We start from the raw sequence: 18,883 nt of genomic DNA on the forward strand, positions 1-18,883 counted from the left end.
CTATACCAAGAGCACACAAACTGGAAAACTGTTCGGTTCAACCAGTTCATGTTCCTGAGTAAATTATTCTGTACCAACTCTCAAAGCCTTCCTTCCTTCCTGAATTTCTAAATGTGCCTTCTAATCATAAATACAGTGAATAACAGAAGGTAGTGACAAGTGAAAGAAACTGATGTTTTTCTAGTTTTATCCTTTGCTCTATTTTATGAGCATGAAGGCATATATTTTGTTTCTTAAGGATTTTTGGTCGCAAGCAACAGAAACCAATTCTGACTAATATAAGGGGTAGGTGAGTGGTTTTGAAAGGATTTAGGGTAGGCCACAGAATCAAAGAGAGACTATTAGCTCCTTTGTAAGACCACACACGTTGGCCTTAGCAACCAGGACGGCCCCACGGAGCTCAGGGCAGTCACGCGCAGCGCCACCAGATGGCAGCAGCTCGCAGTGGCGCCCACCTCAGTCTGTCCTTCCCACGCAGGCCAGGAGAGGTCAGGTCTGATTGGCCTAACTTCGGTCACATGCCCAATCACGTGCAAAATACGCTCAAAAGATCCCGAGTGTAGCCGTGAGCTTCAGTTTTGGAAATGTCTTCGTGTGTGCATATCCAGATTCCAAAGTGTAATATGAACGGGGAAGCAGAGCCGTTGGGAGTTGAATGATTTTGAACATTTGCTTCCTCTGTATCATGCTCCCAGTTGGGAAAGCCGTGTGATCCTCCCGTCGGGGCTCTTAATGGGTAAAGTGTTGAGAATGAAATTGCTCTTTATGCTTCTAAGTAAATGACATCGTCACCGCGTTTCCCTGCCCGGTAACAGAGAGACTGGCAAGGAGAATTGAGGAAATGAGGCTTAGCACAGGGAGGGGTGTGCAGACAGCCTCGGTCTTAACACCTGACCCAGGAGGAGCCCTAAAAGATGGGCCACGGAGACGTAACTGCTTACGGCTCTTTTTAGGGGCTCCTATTTCTCCTCTAAGGGGGGAAGAATACTGTGTAAAGTTTAAGACAAGAATTAACCTGAAGAAAACCAACTAATTAGACAATTATAAGTAACTGAAATTTTCATTCTGTTTTCTTTCCAAGTCTAGCCCTTAAGACATGGCTTTGCAACATTTAAAGTTAACTTTAAGTATGGAGAAACCAAGAAAAATATCTAGAAACAGCTGGTTTAAGTATGTCTGGTTTGACTCTGAGGAATTAGAATACAGGTTCTTTTGGCTAAGAGGCTTAGCCTATAACACTGCATGCATGGGGTGCCTGGCTGGCTCAGCTGGTGGAATGGGCAACTCCTTTTTTTTTTTTTTTTTAAGATTTATTTATTTATTTATTTATTTGAGAGAGAAAGAGAGTCTTAAGCAGACTTCCTGCTGAGCACGGAAGGCTCCATCTCACCACGCGTGAGATCATGACCCTGAGACCACGAAATGAGTGGAGAGGGGAGTCTGATACCTATCTGACTGCACCACCCAGGCTCCTGCGGAGCTGGCAACTCTTGATGGCAGGGTTGTGAGTTCAAGCCCCACATTGGGGGTAGAGTTTACTTTTTTTTCCCCAAGATTTTATTTATTTGTCAGAGAGAGAGCACACACAAGCAGGGGGAGCGGCGGGCAGAGGGAGAGAAGTAAGCTCCCCGCTGAGCAGAGAGCCCCATGCAGGACTCGATCCCAGGACCCTGGGATCATGGTAAGAGCCGAAGGCAGACGCTTAACTTACTGAGCCACCCAGGCATCCTTACAGTTTACTTTATAATAAAAAGCTGCATGCAGAAATTCTCCTATGACTATATGGCAAGTCAGGAGGGCATGTGGTTATCAAAATTAGTTTAAGAACTTGTGATCACACCTACTGGTAAGATACATGGATTTTGTAATGCTGAACTTTAGGGAAAAGTCACAATGTTACAGAGGATGACTAATCACAGATAGAAGGAAAGTGAAACTTCTTAGTGTGGATAAATTTATAACTTCCCTCACCAAATCCTGCCAGCCAAATTGGTTGTTGGGACAACCAGTCACCCTATTGTCTGATTTTAGAGGCATATTTTATCAGGAGCTTACATATTTTCTATCTACAACCCTAACGAGCAGTTTTTCTTATAAAAGACCATGGGAAAAACCAGTACCTACCAAAGAAGTGTGAAGATCTGGTTCAGACTGATATCACAACAGTTACTTCAAAATCAGGAAAACCTTGATGCATAGTTTTTCCTTATCCTTTCTGGAAAGACTGTAATGGTTACATACTTTAAAAGCCAACCCAGTTTAGTAGCCATTTAAAAAAAAAAAAGAATGAGGGCGCCTGGGTGGCTCAGTTGGTTGGGCGACTGCCTTCAGCTCAGGTCATGATCCTGGAGTCCCGGGATCGAGTCCCACATTGGGCTCCCTGCTCAGCGGGGAGTCTGCTTCTCCCTCTGACCCTCTTTCCTCTCATGCTCTCTATCTCATTCTCTCTCTCTCACATAAATAAATAAAATCTTTAAAAAAAATTAAAAATTAAAAAATTAAAAAAATTAAAAAAATAAAAAAAGAATGAGACAGAGCAGTGATCAAATTTTTAATGAAGTGAGACCGTAAGCTTTGGGGTCAGAAACTTGAGTTTGAATCCTAGGTCTATGACTTCTTTCTGTGGTTTACCTCAGTTTCCTGATCCATAAATTGGGGAGAAAATGCCCTACGGATGTTGTGAGGGTGGGATGAGTAGCACTCACAACAGGGCCTGGACTCAATGGCTAGATTTAAGTAAATGCAATCTTTACCTGTTGCTCACAGGGTTGATGTGAGACTAATTGTTCAAAGGAGAAATGTTATGTTCAAATGAGAATGTATGTTTAAATGAGAAAATGTATTTAAAAACTATTGGTAAACCAAAAATATGAAGTTATTATTTTGAGGAAAGGGAGTTACACTCAAACATGGGTATGGAACTGTCTTTTAAGCTTTTTTTTTATTTTTTTATTTTTTTTTAAACTTTTTTTTTTTATTTATTCATGAGAGTCAGAGAGAGAGAGAGAGAGAGGCAGAGGGAGAAGCAGGCTCCCTGCCTAGCAGGGAGCCCGATATGGGACTTGATCCCAGGACCCTGGGATCATGACCTGAGCCAAAGGCAGATGCTTAACCATCTGAGCCACCCAGGTGCCCTGTCTTTTAAGCTTTTGATTAGTGATGATGGGGTGTATACGTGTGTGTGTGTGTGTGTGTGTGTGTGTGTGTGTGTGGAGAAGTAAGGGGTTTAATGGGTTCCTTAGCTATGTTGAGCCCCTGATCTATTTTTTTAGTACTGCCTGAGCCATACCCTCTCCTTCCCTCTTTACCATACTGTTTCCAAGGGTAGTAGTCCTCAAACCTCGCTGTCCAGCTGTGCAGCTCTTTAAGAAATAGAGGCCTCATGGGCGCCTGGGTGGCTCAGTTGGTTAAGCATCTGCTTTCGGCTCAGGTCCTGATCTCACATCTGGCTCCTTGCTCAGAGGGGAGCCTGCTTCTCCCTCTGCTGCTTCCCTTGCCTGTGTGCTCTCTCTCTGTCAAATAAATAAATAAAATCTAGAAAGGAAGGAAGGGAGGAAGGAAGAAAGAAATACAGGCCTCACCCCCTTGGAGAGTCTCATTCAGTAGATCTGGGTGGAGCCCGAGTATCTATTTTTTTAATAGACCCTAGAGTGATTTTTATATGCGACCAGGGTTAAGAGCAGGCATTTCACTTGGCCTCTAGGAACAGATGAGAGTAGCTCATCTCATGTCTGCTTTCTTCTCCACTGACACTTGCTCTAGAACCTCTCAGCCGGTCCTGTGGCTTTAGAAACCCTCTATCTGCTGATGACCCCCACATTAGCATCCCCCACATACAGCATCTCCCCAGAACTCTGTGGCCCTCCCGATTCCAACGCTCTATTTCAATATCTCACTGGATATTTTTTAAGATTTTATCTATTTATTTACGAGAGAGAGCGAGAGTGGGGAGAGGAGCAGAGGGAGAGAGACATAGGCATCTTGACTTCACTTTCCCAAATCAAACTCTACTTTTTGTCCAAAACCTGCCCTTCCCCATTTCTTCCTCATTTCTGGAAATTACCCTTGCCCAGTTTACTCAGACTAAAAATATTGAAATGGACTTCTCTTTTTCCATACCCTCCTTGTAATCCGTCTGCCAATCCCGAAGCCACCACCTTCTCCGTGTATCCAGTCTGACTGTTCACGCCACCTCCAGGCGACATCCTCTTTCATAAGGGCCCCAGATTTAGCTCTGTGTCTGCCCTTGCAGCCCCTATTGTCTGTTCTCTACAGCGACCGGAGTAATCTCTATAAAACCTGGATCAGATTATAGCGCCTCTCTGCTCAGAACCCTCAAATAGGTTCTCAAAGTAAAATCCCAGATCTTTTCTAGGGGCCCCAAAACTTCATGTACTCTGGCCCTTCCTCCCCTCCGCTTCCCCACCTGCTCCTCCACCCTGGCCTCCCTGCTGTTCCCCCTTGGAGCCTGTGCACATGTGCTCTCTCTGCTGTCTGTTGTCCAGGAGCTGCACAGTTTATTCGCTCAGATCATCGGGTCTCAGGCAAAGGTTACACCCTCAGTGGCCTTCCTTTTCTGTTCTGTCTAAAGGAGCCGCTTTCACTCTCCATCCCTTACTTCTTTATTGGGTTCATAGCACTTATCACTACTTGGCATCTTATCCATCTACTGGTTTATGATTTGACCTCCCCGGTGAGGGCAGGGGCTTTGTCTGTTTTATTCATTCCTGCACGCTGGTGCCTAGAACGGTGCCCAGAAAAATAGATTTTTTAAGGTTTTATTTATTTATTTTTTAAGATTTTATCTATTTATTTGAGAGAGAGAGCGAGAGTGGGGGGAGGAGCAGAGGGAGAGAGACAAATAGCCTCCTCGCTGAATGCAGAGTCTGATGTGGGGCTTGATGGCAGGACCCTGGGATCACGACCTGAGCCAAAATCAAGAGTCGGACACTCAACCGACTGAGCCACCCAGGCGCCCCAAGGTTGTATTTTTAAGTAATGTCTGCACCCAACATGGGGCTCAAACTTACAACCCTGAGATCAAGAGTCACATGCTCTACCAACTGAGCCAGCCAGGCGCCCCAAGTAGATTTTCTTTTTAAGATTTTATTTATTTGACAGAGAGAGACACAGTGAGAGACGGAACACAAGCAGGGGGAGTGGGAGAGGGAGAAGCAGGCTTCCCGTGGAGCAGGGAGCCTGATGCGGGACTCGATCCCAGGACCCTGGGACCATGACCTGAGACAAAGGCAGACGCCACCCAGGCGCCCTGCCCCAAGTAGATTTTCAATAAATACTCTTTGACTGAGTGAATGGACGCTCACCAATCCTTCTGTCAGGAATGCCAAACCCATTTTTACTTTGCTCTGCCCCTTTCATTTATCAACCAAGTCTTGCCCCAGCTTTTGGTAAGGCCCCAGGCATTTCTACAAGGCAGGAATTCCCCAGCAAAAAGATAGATACTTGAGACCCAAAGGAAAGGAATATCTGCTATGAATCCTACCTTTTCAAAACTAATTCCCTGAATCCTGGCAACAATCTTATGAGGTGATGATGCTGTTTCCATTTAACAGGTAAGGAAACTGAGACCTCGAGTCGTTTACAGAACTAAGAGGTGAGATTTGAAGCCAGGTATCCTGACTCAGAGTCCAAAATGGGGAACATGAAGAGTCTGTTGGCAGCGTTAGGATATAGTACAGGGGCAGGTAGAGTGGGAAATGGCCTCCTTTTTGTTTTTCTGTAAATGAGACTTTTTTAGGATTCTTGGGAGAGAGTGTTTTGGAGGTCTCCTTATTCTACTAACACGAATCCCTTTTCTGGTCTCTGCTTAAATGAAAGCATCTTGGGAGGGTTCATTAAGAGTAAGTGATGAATGTTCAGAGGGTAGTTAGAATCTCTGCTTTCGCGGGGCGCCTGGGTGGCTCAGTCGTTAAGCGTCTGCCTTCGGCTCAGGTCATGATTCCAGGGTCCTGGGATCGAGCCCCGCATCGGGCTCCCTGCTCGGCGGGAAGCCTGCTTCTCCCTCTCCCACTCCCCCTGCTTGTGTTCCCTCTCTTGCTGTTTCTCTCTCCCTCTCTCTCTGTCAATTAAATAAATAAATAAAATCTTAAAAAAAAAAAAGAATCTCTGCTTTCGTTTAGTCATCAAGTCAATATTTGGTCACCATAAGGCTAATATATTTCGTTTGAGAGAGTGTTTGCTTGGTTTGAGTTGTTTGGACAAGTCTTTCCATTCCATTCAATTCAATTGCTGGAACAATGGTATAACCAGTGTGGTTTAAACATTTAAGCTCTCGCCACAGTCAAACAGGTTAAGTGGGACCAACTTTTTTTGCAAAAAGATTCTCACACCAATCTGATGAGTAATAAGGAACTTTAACACTGAGGACAGTGATCCAGGGGGAAAATGTCTAAAGATATGAGATTACCGGTTTTAATATGTGAATGAACGACGTGCAGAGGAATTACTTGCCTTCTTTTAGGAATCTTGTGATTAAACCAAATGCAGGGGCGCCTGGGTGGCTCAGTTGGTTGGGCGACTGCCTTTGGCTCGGGTCATGATGCTGGAGTCCCGGGATCAAGTCCCGCATCGGGCTCCCTGCTCAGTGGGGCGTCTGCTTCTCCCTCTGACCCTCCCCCTTCTCATGTGCTCTCTCTCTCTTATTTTCTGTCTTTCAAATAAATAAATAAAATCTTTGGGAAAAAACAAAACAAAACAACAACAAAAATAAATGCAAACTGAGGGATTATGCTCCTTGAAGTGGTAATTAGGATTCCTGTGTGTGTGTGTGCATGCATGCATGTGTGTGTCCTTGTATGTGGTGACCTATGCAGGAAAATAAGAGAAAACTGACAAAATACATAGAACAAACACCTAACTTGAAGTCAAAGAGCCTTTCTGGAGAACCTAATCTATTATTTTTTCTTGCTAAGAGTCTTGGGCTCTTGGGCTAGACACTGAACTTATTTGAAAGCCACCCTTCTCATCTATAACATGGAATACTTATTTCACAGAGTGATTGCTATGTCTAGTACAGAGACATTCAATAAATGTGCATTGAATTAAAAATTCTTTCCATTTGTTACCACTATTAACCAACAAGATATTGTAAAGTCATAGTTCATTTGGATTTTTTGAATGGTTATTCAAGTATTCTTTTTTTTAAAAGATTTTATTTATTTATTTTGAGAGAGAGAGAGCAGGGGGAGGGGCAGAGGCAGAGGGAGAGAGAGACTCTCAAGCCGACTCCATGCTGAGCATGGAGCCCAACGTGGGACTCGATCCCACAACCGGGAGATCATGACCTAAGCTGAAATTAAGAGTTGGACGCTTAACCGATTGAGCCACCCAGGTGCCCCAAGTATTCTTTATCGAATTTATTTTTATTATATTTAAGATGTATTCACTCCTAAGCTATCTTGGGATATGTAATAAATCAAAAGGAAATAGAAACTTAAAAAAAATAAATAGGAGGCACACAGCATGGTACAAACCGGACTAAATAAATATGACTTCCATCCTGCCCTGAAATGGAATGGGGCTTCTGTGGGTAAAAGTGATCAGGACTAGACAGTTACTCCACAGAAAACATCTTTGCTCTGGTAGCTGTAGCAACTCAGTGGGAGCCCCCTGTTCTGTTTACTGAACAGCAGATGAATTCTCCAAACAAACTTCCGCAGTGCACTCACAATGGAGTTAGATGGACTTTCATACCTTCAGCCAACTGAAGTAAATAAAAAGATCCATTGATGTAGTTACTAATAATATTTAAGCACTAGCGTCTTATGGCAGCAGCTGAGATTACGGGAATTGTCACAAACCATGAGAAATGCAATGGCTCAGGAAGCGGACTTGAGGACAGAGGCACCACTAACAATCTGGCAAGAACTTCCCGTTAGAACACAACAGCAGTCCAAATCGTCCTAAGTGTTTGACATGTATGAATCTCATTATCGTTGCAAACTGGTAAGCCAAGTATCTGTAAAGTGGGAATACTCCACAAAACCTGGTGTGCAGGAAGAATGTTACAACAGCATGAGGAGTCAGAATAGAACCATTTATGATAATAATAATTAATGACTTGCTGTTGTGCCAGGTCTTCACGTAAGCCCGTTACTGACCGTGTGACATAAGAATACTTGTCCTCTAAGAGTAAGGGGACTGGAGCTCTAGGAGCAGACCACAGGCCTCAAGTGGTAGAAGACCAGAAACCTTAACCCAGGTGTTGTGACTCCACATAGAGTGCTCTCCCTGCTGCCCTTCAGCAACCCCCACAGGGTTAGTCCCGTGTTGGATCACCGGAAGGGCTGAACCGGCTGACCTGGACCTGGAGACCAGAACGGGCCTAACAGTGCTCTCAATCTGGTATAATTTGGCATCTGCCTCTGTCACACCACTGTCTGAGCTTGCAGGTGCCAAATCTGGGTTTGTTCTTTTGGTCTTTCCTGACATCTCTGCATTATTTTGCACCGTTGATCATGTTCTTTTTTTTTTTTTTTTTAGATTTTATTTTATTTATTTGAGAGAGAGAATGAGATAAGAGAGAGAGAGCATGAGAGGGGGGAGGGTCAGAGGGAGAAGCAGACTCCCCGCTGAGCAGGGAGCCCGATGCGGGACTCGATCCCGGGACTCCAGGATCATGACCTGAGCCGTAGGCAGTCGCTTAACCAACTGAGCCACCCAGGCGCCCCGTTGATCATGTTCTTGAGACCGTCTGCTTCTCTGACTTCCATGTCACCTGTGCTACTTCTATCCCCTTGGCTATGGGCTTTTATACTCAAACTTAGCCTGGATAATAGCTTGTATTTATTGAATGCCTCTTACGTGGCACGCATTGTCCAAGTCCCTTTACATGTATTCACACGTATTTATTTAATCTTCATGATAATCCTATGAATCAGATGGTACTCTTGTCTCTCTTGAAAAAATAAGGAAATTTAGCAACAAAAGAAGAAATACACTGGACTTCATCAACATTTCTGATGTTTGTGTGTCAAAGGACACTAGCAAGTGGGGTGCCTGGGTGGCTCAAGTTGGTTGAACTACTGACTCTTGATTTCGGCTCAGCTCATGGTCTCGGGGTCCTGAGATTGAGCCCCCAACAGGCTCCATGTAGAGCTCTCTCTGCCCCTCCCCCACTCGAGCTCTCTCTCTCTCTCTCTCTCCCTCTATCTAAAATAAATAAATAAAATCTTTTTAAAAAAAGAACACTATCAAGACTATCAAGAGAGTGAAGACAGCTCACTGAAAGGGAGAAGGTATTTGCAAAGCATATGTTCAATAAAAGATTAATATCTAGAAAAAATAAAAAACAACTCAACAACAAAAATAAGCAACCTTATTAAAAAATGGGCAAAGGATTTGAACTCAGATATTTCTCCAAAAAATATATACAAATGGCCTCCTCTTGCTTGATATTTTAGCAGCAGCTGACATGTTAATCACTGTCTCTTTTATGGAATGATTTCTTCATCCTGCTTCAAGGACACCACTTCTGTGTCACTAACTGCTCCCTCTCAGTCACCTTGCAGGTTCCTTTTTATCTCCTGACCTACAAACTTCAGATTCCTCAAAGATCTCAGTGTTCCGACTCCCTCTGACTTACGGTCATGACTTTAAACACGACCCACAACGCTGACATCTCCCACTCTCTTTCTCTTGAACTTAGACTCATATATGCAACATATATCCAAATGCCTATCCGGCATTTCCACATAATGATTAAGAAGTATTTGATACCTAACCTGTCCCAAACCAGCTCAATTTCTACCCAAACCTCACTGGCTTCCCTCACTCCCTTCATTCGTGACCGCACTGTACAAACTACTCTGCATCCTCCATATCCTTCTTCCTTGGTTTTGTTTTCTGTAGAGTGTTGACCACCCCCACCCCCCACCCCCAACTCCCGAGATATTGTCTGGCTCTCCCTCTGGTATTCAGTGAGGGCAGAAACCTTGTTCACTGCTCTGTCCTTAGCGCTGAGAACAGTGCCTGGCATGTAGCACACGCTCAACTGAATGGCCATGATAGCTTTGGCTAGTTGAAATACTAAGGGAGAGGGTGTAACTAAATAGAGTTTTAATTAATACAGATTATGTGATAGATAAAAAATTCTTCAAAACCTGGTACCCAGGTGGGAAATAGTATCAGGGGTCCTTAGGTGATAAAATGCTGGGTACCTCTGGATTCAATTATTCCAGGTTTTGAATTTCAACTGAACTTTGACTCAATACTATTTCAGCAAGAAAAATTTTTTAATTTTGGTACCGGGTCTGGTCCTACTGTCCTCTGAACATGTATGAACTTAAGGTTTTTTCCAGTCCAACATTTTCCTGTATTTTGATCAAGTTATTTCTGCAAGAACTGAACACTGCAGCCTTTCTCCTTTTCTCTAGGCCCGGCCCCAGGGTTAGCCTAAGAGGTGACGGCTTGAACACACACAGAATGATAAGCTTTCTTCTTATATGTGAATAGAAGCCCAAAGTAACAGTGAAATCCTACACATCCTCAACTCACCAATTTCTCAAATTACACTTTTTTTTTCTTATTATACAAGTGTTTCACATTTATTGTGGTGAAAAAAACCTAAGTCACCCTATGTCACTGTTTAAGGGATTTATCACTGTTAAAATTCTTCTGATCTTAGTGTATCATATATTTTGTATAGTAATCTTGTCATTAGCTACCCTTACCAGTGTGTCATAGCTTCATCTTCTAAGTTCAGGCAAGACAAGTAAGTGGCTTCATGGCTAATAACCAGGCATGAGTGCTGAAGAATAAAGCATTTTAGATCAAGGAACAAGATATGAAACAAAAGATTGATACTTTTGTTGCTGAGGGGTGCCTGGACGGCTCAGTAGGTTAAGCATCAGTTGGTTAAGCATCTGCCTTCGGCTCAGGTCATGATCTCAGGATCTCCGGATCCAGCCCCGGATCCAGCCCCGCATCGGGCTCCCTGCTCAGCGGGGAGTCTGTTTCTCCTTCTCCCTCTCCTCTGCTCATGTTCTCTCTTTCAAATAAATAAAATCTTTAACAACAACAAAAAAGATTCTTTTGTTGCTGAAATGAAGATAAACCAGGAAATTCTATTCCTATAGAGGAAACATTGGAATAGGACATTCCCTCTTAATGAAAAGATTATGCCATCTAAGAGGAAAGGAGTAATATGCAATCATAGGGAACTATTTGTTCCTTTTAAATTCTTAGACCCCCACCTTGCAAGCACTAGTATTAGACTGATTTAAGATGTAAAATACGCTCAATTCTTAGCTGGAGCCAGCTATACTTTTTAAAACTACCACCATTGACTCCTACCATCTTTCTTTTTTTTTTTTAAGATTTGATTTGAGAGAGAGAGAGAGAGAGAGAGAGCACGCACATGAGTGGAGACATGGGACTTGACCCCAGGACCCTGAAATCATGACCTGAGCCGAAGGCAGGCGCTTAACTAAGTGAGCCACCCAGGCGCCCCATGACTGCCCTTTTTTTTAAAAAATATTTTATTTATTTATTTGACAGAGAGAGACACAGCAAGAGAGGGAACACAAGCAGGGGGAGTGGGAGAGGGAGAAGCAGGCTTCCCGCTGAGCAGGGAGCCTGATGCAGGGCTTGATCTCAGGACCCTGGGATCATGACCTGAGCCGAAGGCAGACGCTTAACAACTGAGCCACCCAGGTGCCCCTTTTTATCTTCTTAATGTCAAGGTTGAATATTTCTTAGGCTGCTCACCTGTGTCATAAATATAAGCACTCTTTCACCCTGGAATAGAATGACAAACTTCGCTTTACATAGTACAGTTGTTTCTCATTAATAGAGAATCTTAAGAATTTTAGCCTTGGAAGAGAATTTTAGAGGTCTAGTCCAATTCATAATTAATGCTTTTTTTTTTTAAGCAGGAAACTGTACCTTGAAATGGTTAAATGATTTGCCTGAGTTTTAGAGAAGTAGTTTTGTCCATAATCCAAGTCTACAGACTTCCAAATTCAAGGGCCCTGTACTCTCCTAGAGTTCAGCTGTAAAATGAAATGTATCCACAGGCAGCTGATGGTAACGAGGTCTTTTACAACTGGGGAGGACACTGGTTCTGACACTCCGTGTGTACAACTTTGAGTGAGAAAACTACTGAGCCTGTTTACTTACCTTCAAACAGTATATTCAGATTCTAGGAACATGTTTGATGCCTAATGTTATTTTATATATAAATGTAAATATTTTCTCATAGGGACATATTTAAGATCTTTCCTCAGATAAGTAGGACTGGGGCGCCTGGCTGGCTGTCAGTAGAGCATTATTTTTTTTTTTTAAAGATTTTATTTATTTATTTGACAGAGACAGCGAGAGAGTGAACACAAGCAGGGGGAGTGGGAGAGGGAGAAGCAGACTTCCCGCTGAGCAGGGAGCCCAATGCAGGGCTCGATCCCGGGACCTTGGGACCATGACCTGAGCCGAAGACAGACGCTTAACGAATGAGCCACCCAGGTGCCCCAGTAGAGCAGGATTCTTGACCTGGGGGCATGAGTTCAAGCCCTATGCTGGGCATAGAGCTTATTTAAAATTAAAAAAAAAGAAGTTCAAAAAAAAGTAAGTAGGACTGATTTTTTATGAAGATTCTGAAAATGTTCTATTCATTTTTACAGATGTACATTCGGGGAAAATTAGTATTTGCCAACTTTATTTTCAATGGTTATAGCACACCTGCTAAAGACCTTCAAAAGCAAATTGTGAAGACAAAGAGTGATTATCATACAGGGTATCTCCTACCCAATGACTTCAGGATCTGGTACAGTAACTACACATATTCTACCTTACCTCACACTTTTCATTAGTAAATCCCAGACAAGGGCCAAATGTCAAGAATTGCCTTTATGAATGCTTGTTCCTTGCTTCAAATCTTTTCTGGGAAGAGGTAGCTTATCTATTTAAAAGTTCAGTTCAAGTCCATTTGGAGGCATCATTGAGCTCGCTGACAAGACACCATGAGCAAAGCTTACCCTCAAGGTATGAAAAAATTTAATGGACAAGAAATTATCATTGAAATTGAATGGTGGTGGACAGGTCCAAGGAATATTGCGGGGTTTCAGTCCCTTTATGAATCTTGTGATAGACGAATGTATGGAGATGGCAAGCAGTGGGCAACAGAACGATATGGGAATATGAGGAAACTAAACAACAGGTGTGTTCACTGGAAGAAAACTGCTTCCACATGTCCCCTCTCTCCATAGCACCTGTTTTTCACAATATAAAAATCAGGTCATGGGCATTTTCATATTGAACTTCTTTGTTAAATACATTTTGGTAATAGTAAAACAAACAAACAAGTAAATCAAAGTTCAGTTCAAGGAAGGCCACTTTCTCTTTAGCCAGCACTTGGTTTGCAGAGCCATTTGGGAGTTACTATGAATGTTCCCAAGACTGTAGCTGAGCTTAGGAAGGTTCAAAAAAATCATTCATTCAATTACATAGGACATTCAGTATGTCTTTTCTGTCAGGGAGGTCCTACAAGTCAACAAATTGAAGATGATTAGAATGTATCTGATGGGGACAGTCACTGAGAAGGGTGAAAATGGAGCTTTTAAAATTCATCTATTGTTTTCACTCCGATAACTTAGCATGTGAGGCACTTTAATGACCAAACTTAGACTAATGAATCCACGGTTTTCCTAGAAAACTGCTGTCATTTGTCGGTATGTTAACAAATTCTGGAAAATATTATAATAGAAGAAAAATGGAGATAAAAAGAAAATAAATTTTTATCTTTTGGCTGATTCATGTTGCAAGCACCAGAATAAAAAAAGCACACACACAGAAGACACAGAGAAGTACAGATTTTATTAGAGACTTGTTAAGCTTAGAAGGAACAACAATAATAGAGGCATATACAAACCTACTGTTCATTCTTGTAAAAGTCCTTTAAAAATTTGATAAGAAAAAATACATCAGGTGATCAAAGAAAGCATTGATGAGAAAGGCTATAATCTCAAGTCTTCAAGTAGGGTAGGAAATGTGCAGTTCTACAAAATATAGGTAGTCAGAAAGTAAAAATATCTCTGAAAGAATATTCTTAAATGATATTTTAAAAAAATACAGCTTAACACTCCAGTGTTAAATGAAGAGTGAAGACTGACTTTAGAAAATTACTTACATGTAAACAAGCCTGAACTCTGTAAGACAGTTCACACGTTCCTGTTTTCAGTGTTCATATAATGTTAAAAGAGAATGCAAATGCCTCCCCCAAATACTGAGAATACTTACTATACATAAACAAAAGATGGGTTCATACATTTCAGGCTATGTCAAGAAATAGTTACGTATGCTCACAGATTAGGGCACAGATACAAGACTGCTAATGTCAGGACATCTTCCTGTTTGGGTGAATGCAAAATGTCATAAATTTTGGAAGACACCAATGTAAGGCTAACCTATTTAATTCTAATATAGTTCATTAGAAAAAAACGAATATGAAGAATTGAGGCATAAATTAAGAGTGAATTTACAAGACTGTAAATGCATTTAAATCATTTGACATTAAAAGGAATCAAAATCCAAAGATCTTTAGATCCAAAGTCTATTGTTTTATCAAAAAAACATACATATACTAACATGTATAGTGTTTTGATTTATGTAAAAAGGAAACACTGTGCAAACAGGAAAACACTGAGAGAGAAGGGTAAACATAATATGATTTAAAAGGCAAAAATAATAGAAGCCACAGGATGCAGCATCTGTATGATGAATGAGATAACTAATCCCAGGGTTAACTCTTCAGAATGAACCTCAAGCTCACAGTCCTATTTTAAAGGATAACTCACCGATCCAATTTTTCTGATGACAAGGCTTGGAGGAACAGCACAGTTTGAGGCTCTTTTCACAGTTGGGAGTCCTTGATTTGTCTGCGATTATTTCAAACACGGTCTAATCCTATTGAAATGTCAGTATTACCAAAAGTATACATTTCCATTGTGTATCATAACCTTTGGATTTGGGGTCTTTTCATGCCTTTTCAGAAATCCTGTCCTCAAATTAAGTAAAACAGCAATGTCACAGTTATGATGTGAGACCACGTGATGAATCAAGTAGGTCAGAATCTTTTAAAAATCCAGAGCAGCAGGGTACAAAAATAAACTTACTAAAAACCTTATTTTGCAAAATACTTTAGTAATCTGTGAGGTATTAATTCATCTCCACTCTATCATCCTAACTTGTTTCCATCAACCATAGCAGATTCTGAAACGTAGTTTACAATGAATCTGACAAGGGACTTGGTGTCTACAAACGATGCTAAGGTTCTTCCCAGACCTGACCCTAAAAAGCAAAGCTCAAAGCAATATGGTGGATTCAAGATTAAAAAAAGGCATTGGTCTCCAGAAAGAGAAGTTTAAAATTACTTAACATTGGAATTACAGGGCAAAGACCAAGTGCCTTTCAGAAACTATGTACAATTAAATGAGACTGCTATCATACTGTTGAGTGGAAAGTGGGAAAAACAAAAACAGAAACCATTAGTTTGCGGGAGAAATTTTTTTTTTTTTGGTGGCTAAATTGTTTAACCATAAAATAGAGCTAGAGATCTGATAAGTTACAAGAACAATTCTCCCACCAGCAATTCGTAATAGCCATATTACATTTCACATTTCTACTGTGATAAATTACTGTAATGTCAAAGTCTGGTAGACTTTATCTTGCTATCCATTGTTATTCCTCTAATTTTAGAAGGATTAACCAACCAATTTTTGCTAACTGTAGGCACACACACAAAGAAAAGTGAATTTTGGTGAACGTAGGATGTCTAGTCAGCCTCAGGTTCTCTTCAGTCTTCACACTCTTGATGTTCCAGGAATGATGCGCGAGTTTAGGTTGGTTCTAGGATAGGCCCAGGGGCCTGGTTTGATCTGGGATCCCTGGGACCATACCTAGAACAAACCCAAACAAAACCAAACTCCTTGGGAGTGCTTTCAGCTCAGGTGACTTCTGGGCTTTTCACCCATATGGACCTCCGGGGCTGTACCAGGACCATACAGCAATCTTTAAGGAATGGGAGTGGCATTTCTGGAGTTTTCTGTACGTTGCCAGGTGCTAGTACTGTGCAGAAAATACTTTGACTTAAATATGGAATTAAATTTACTTGGGAGAGGAAAAAAGATATCTAATTTCTTAGGATATCATAAAAAATAAACTTGTAAAAGACATGCTTTAGTTTTAGAAAAGAAAAGATGCTCAAAGATGAAATAAACTCATTTGGAGGCAGCCAACATTTAGGAAATGTTATAAAAGTGAAAAATGTAAAGTTCAAAACAGAATTATCCCTTATCTTTAGAAACTCTTAAGATACAAATATGAGGGGAAATATCTATTTCTACAATGACTCATAGAATATACTCACTTTGAAAAATAGTGTGTCACAAGTACACACAACTTAAATACTGTCCTATTTTAATAACATGCTGGCCACGTGCCGAATGAAATTCAGTATATAGGGATGAAACAAATTAACTCAACTGCTGACAGGTTAAAATGTACAGCATTTAAAAAAATACCATATGCATTTTAATTTATCACACATTTTAGGATTTCTATAAAATCAACTCCTTCATGTTATGCTTTAGTATATGTGAATCCTGGAATCAGTTCATCCTCTTCTTGATTTATAGCAATTACACTGAGTAAAATCACTTTCCTTTTACAACTATACACAAGGAGTATTTTTCTCCTTGTACCCCCAACCAGGGTTTGGCATCATGGCTATTCTGTAATGGCAGTCTCAACTCAAGAAATGGGTTTGGGTCATCTATTTTTAAATGAATATTATATCATAATTCCCTTCCAGTAGCATATGAATAACGTTAGGTGATGAGTCATGGCCATAGACTGATTTTCCAATTACCCTGTATATGATGGATGGATGAATCAACGTATGGACTAAAACATAATCAGCCTACTGGTAAAACTAAGTTATTCAAAGCCAGGATATCCCTTTCTAGACAGATTTGAATTTTACTTGGAAACATAATAACATGCAAATTTCATGTTTATTTTTCATTCAAGAGAGAAAAATCATGCTTAACATATTAAATGATAATTTAAACACGCAAAATATAGAATGACACTAGGAATTTCGTCATTCAAATATCTGTCAATATCATTAGATCTAACACTGATAACTTTTGGCAAGCTTTTAACATGTATTTCACTGAGTGAAAACAAAGATACTGTCTTAAAATCTAGCACAAAGAACAAATTCTTTGTGGTAAAACTGCCTAGAGTCTAAAAACCTTATTACTTCTCAGTTCTCTGGGATATCAATAATGATAGTTTTCTTATTTCCCAGGACTCAACCTACTTCATGTTTCAGAAATGAAGATGCATCTCCAAAAACAAAACCAAACTGGCCAAAGAAATTCTTCGCAGCATGTGGTATCCAATTCATTTAGAGAGTACTGCAGAAAATGCTAATTTGAGTGGGTTGGTTTTAATCAGACCCAAAAAATTAAAGGACAGAATATAGAGAAGGTAAAGTATAGAAACAAAATGGTTCCCCTTGTACAATAACAGCTCATCTATTTTGAGAGCAGGTATTGAATTTAGCAACTTCACTTATTTTAAAGATAGCAATGAAATAGGTAGTGAGTAATCGATACTCACAAAATCCATGCGTTTTAAGTATAATCCAGTTTTTTAGTCTTCACTGAGTCAATTTACTCTAGCTGTCTTAGTTACCTTGTTTCCAAAACCAAAGCAGACTAGAAGGAGCATTACGAAGGTGGAGAAAGGCCACTGCTAAGGGCACACGTAAGCAAGCAGTAACTGCAGGAACTGGAGGAATCAGAACTACTAACAGAAAACAAAGACAAGAAAATGAAAAAAGCACAGCAGAATGGAGCCATTTAGTAAAAGGGCACATAGCTCTCAGTGCCTAATTAGACTATCAGTATAATAATTGTTAATAATGATCATTCTGACATCAAAAAGATTAAAATGATTTTCATATACTGTTTAATAAGACAGCAACGCATACTGTTTTAAAAGGATTACCTTCAGAAATTATTCTAAAAATTTTTAATGCTTAAAGGGGTCTAAGCTCTATAGAAAACTCAGATATCTAGAATGAGTCATTCTCCAAATATTCAGTTAGCCAGTTCTTCCTAAATTAGCCATGCATGTTTAGTCTCAAACCTATAGTTCTAGAATATAAATCTTGGTGAACAGAATTGGAGTCACATTTACAATGCTCTAAGTTTTCAGTCTGTGTCCTATACTAGGAACAATCAGAACAAAACATTTAACATTTTCCTAAAATACACACAATGATTTGTACAAAGATGGTAGGTGGATTTTCTTTTACAGCTGAATTCATTTATGGAGAGTCCTAGAAACATCAATATATAAAAACTGAATTAATATTTTAAATATATGGCAATCACATATTCAACCAAGTATTTTTAGCAAGTTCTTAGTAAAGAATGAAGAGGCAAACAAAAGTCTGTATGCTAAGCAGCCAAACGGGTACCACAAAGTCCATGCACTTAACTGACCGAAAAAGCCCCTTAGCCTTCTTTCAGTCTACTTACTCTTATTTTAGACACAGTTCTAGCAAGCTTGGCAATCTGGTTTCTCAGGCCACAGCAGATTAGAAGCAGCAAAGTAGGGGCCTAGTGCAAGAGGCAGGCACCCAAGACAGCAGCAAAAAGGGACAGCTGATTTTCAGGGAAGATAGAGAAACTGGAAACGAGATATAGCTCACAAAGCACAGCATCATAGGGTCATAGAGTAAAAAGACATGTAACTTCATCTATCTTAGGAGTCCCTGAGGGTGCATTTTTGTTTATCACCCTGTGATAGGAACTGATATTCTTAAAGATGACAAAGAAAAAGTTAAATTAGATCCTAA

General features: G+C 40.6%; 1 long non-coding RNA gene across 1 annotated transcript; it reads left to right on the forward strand.

Moving 5' to 3' along the window:
* The first annotated feature begins 593 nt into the window (after positions 1 to 593).
* LOC141374086 (uncharacterized) lies at positions 594 to 17,400 on the forward strand. Its single transcript, XR_012380650.1, has 3 exons — positions 594 to 736; positions 12,636 to 12,778; positions 17,324 to 17,400. It is a non-coding gene; the product is annotated as an uncharacterized lncRNA (long non-coding RNA).
* Positions 17,401 to 18,883: the final 1,483 nt, after the last annotated feature.

This window comes from Callorhinus ursinus, unplaced genomic scaffold (assembly GCF_003265705.2).
Source record: "Callorhinus ursinus isolate GAN/ISIS: 27379988/994484 unplaced genomic scaffold, GSC_fseal_2.0 scaffold14, whole genome shotgun sequence".
Classification (NCBI taxonomy): Eukaryota; Metazoa; Chordata; class Mammalia; order Carnivora; family Otariidae; genus Callorhinus; species Callorhinus ursinus.